At 44.2% G+C, this 2,522-nt stretch overlaps 1 non-coding gene across 1 annotated transcript; it reads right to left on the bottom strand.

Moving 5' to 3' along the window:
- Nucleotides 1–2,064: 2,064 nt before the first annotated feature.
- LOC143989686 (small nucleolar RNA Z195/SNORD33/SNORD32 family) lies at nucleotides 2,065–2,139 on the bottom strand. The gene has a single exon (XR_013277061.1). It is a non-coding gene; the product is annotated as a small nucleolar RNA Z195/SNORD33/SNORD32 family (small nucleolar RNA).
- Between the last annotated feature and the right edge of the window lie 383 nt (nucleotides 2,140–2,522).

Genomic DNA, 2,522 nt, shown 5'->3' with positions numbered 1-2,522 from the left:
CATTTTAAATACAGGCAGTCTCTGAGTTACGAACATCTGACTTACGTACGACTTGTACTTACAGGTGGAGGCAGCGTGACATCACTTATGCTCCACGCTGGTCCCAGAAAACACCAGATGCCACCTTGCTTCTCACTGCATGCTGCCACCTACTGTCTGGAGGATCTGTCAGCAATTCCACTTTACTGCATGGCTGGAACTTGTGGAACTGGTGAGATGCAGTTTATTATAAGAATAGTAAGAATACCGCCTATGTCTGTTGTTCCCCGGGCTGGAAGAACTTGTTCATTGCAGGCACTGTCTGAGGCCATTACTCTGTGCCAACTACTATTTAGAGTATGCCCTAGTTTCCAACTCTAACATACTGTACTGTTTATAGTTGCTCAGTAAAGCATTTTTTTTTTCATTTTGCGGCTTGGCTCTCAATGTTACTATCATTCTGGGTCTCTTTTAGCCCAGTGTCTCCACTGAAGCTTTATCACCAATCCTTATTACAACAACAACCCAAATTTCTCTTATATTCACCGACCGACACAGCTCCACTCTGTAACAAATGGGTTGTTAGCCTTATCACTAGGAGAATACTAGGCATAGTTGTAACACAAAACTCAGAACCCTTAGTTCTGCCCAGGGGGGCGGTCCCTAGGCTACAACCCTCCACCCTGCCATGCAGCCATCAGTTTTATTTTGCCTAGTAAAGGAGAAGGACCTAGGAACCCTACGGGCCCATCAGTCCATGCTTTTTTTATGCAGAAGCTTGGCTTTTTGCGCAAGATGAATGATCCTGTGATCAACTATCAACAGCTGGCTGGGTGACAGGCTGGATACCCTTATCCTTGTAGTCTCCCCAGTCCGGCCATCGAGCGTGTGCAGGTCGCAGCTACTGCTCGGCGGGCCACGATGAAACCTCAGCTCCAGAGGTGGTCAGTGAGCTTTTATGCTCCGGGGCGTACATATGACCGGACTACTGATGTCTGCGTCACAGTATGCCGGGCCAGCAGCTACACTGTACTGATCAGTGAGTAGTTCTTCAATGGTAAACAAGTCAGGTATCTCTGCGCCAACCAATTAGATAAATAGAGTGGAATATTGCTGCATGCACTGAGAAAGGTTAATCGAACCCAAAAAATGTACAAATGCTTATAGGTAATAGTGCTGTGCAATATAGAAGATAAAAGGAGAAGGGGGGAGGGGAAGAAAAACGGGGGGGAGGAAGGGGAAGAGGAAGGGAGCAAGGGGTGGGGGGAGAATTGGGAAAGAGAAAAAACGTGCGTTCGTCACAGTCACGTGACTTCATCAGTGAATCTTCATCATTCCCTGATGAAGTCACGTGACTGTGACAAACACGCGTCGGAAATAACAAGATACCAGAAGTGAAGTACGAGCTCGCCGCTCGTTCCCTGTTTACTCTGCCTAGGTGTTTGCTTTTAAATGTGAGTACCCTGTACTTATGCTATTCAATAAACGAACCCGTTTTAAATATACTACACTATCAAGCATCCTTTTTGCGCTTTTGTGAGGTACATCCGCCCTGGGGACATCCAGTTTGGGGACACAGAGAGGCTTTTTACAAACCTATGTCCACGCTGTAACCTTACAGCAGTAAGGTAAGGAGACACCCATCCACTTACTGAATGGAGTGAAGGAAAGGAATTTCTACCTTCTTGTGCGCATGACTTATAGAGCACTGGCACTTTATCTATGATATTTTTGGTCATCTGCATTTTTTGCACATTCATTTATATGGACTGCACGGACACTTTTTTGATATTATATTTATTGTGAAGTTGACACATTGTTTACAGTGTTTGCGCGGATATTATTTATATTTGGCACTTGCACTTGTTCCTAGTTGTTGGATTACCACATGTTATGCACTTTATATGGTAACAATCAGTATGGGAATTTTCTTCATCCCAACACTATGTTTTTTTAGATTTGATATAGCTCCGTATGAATATTCACATTTTAATGTCACATTTATTTTTACTTTTTTTTTTTTTTTTTTTTGAAGCTGTCACACTGGGTACAAAGTGTAGAGCAATTACAGCCCTATTCTAATCCTCTGTCTCAGATGGTAGTGCATGTGAAATGATTTCATAGGAGTGAAACTCAAACACAAGGATCATCACTGACATATTTTTACTTTTTAACTGAAGGAGTGTTTATTATAAGTACACTTATAAGTGCATGTCACATTATTCCTTAAATTGTCTCTACTCTTAATTATTTCACTTACCCCTCTTCCCCCTTTTTTTACCACCCTTGTCCAATTCTCCCCCCTCCCCCTTGCTTCCTTCCTCTTCCCCTTCCTCCCCCCCACCCATTTTTCTCCCCCCCCCTTCTCCTTTTCTCTTCTATATTGCGCAGCACTATTACCTAAAAAAATAGTTCTGCAATGGAATGTCTCCCAGCTCTTCAGGACTAGTAAGTACAGCTCTCCCTGCCCTGGCGGGGCTGAGCAGCTGGGCATTCCCTGGGAGGTCGATTCGGGGGTCCCTCACCTCCCTCTCTTCTCTCCC

This window comes from Lithobates pipiens, unplaced genomic scaffold (genome assembly GCF_037356315.1).
Source record: "Lithobates pipiens isolate NorthernLeopardFrog02 unplaced genomic scaffold, aLitPip1_a1.2 Scaffold_1, whole genome shotgun sequence".
Classification (NCBI taxonomy): domain Eukaryota; kingdom Metazoa; phylum Chordata; class Amphibia; order Anura; family Ranidae; genus Lithobates; species Lithobates pipiens.
Note: the sequence above shows the minus strand (reverse complement) of the source record. Positions and strands in the feature narration are given on the sequence as shown.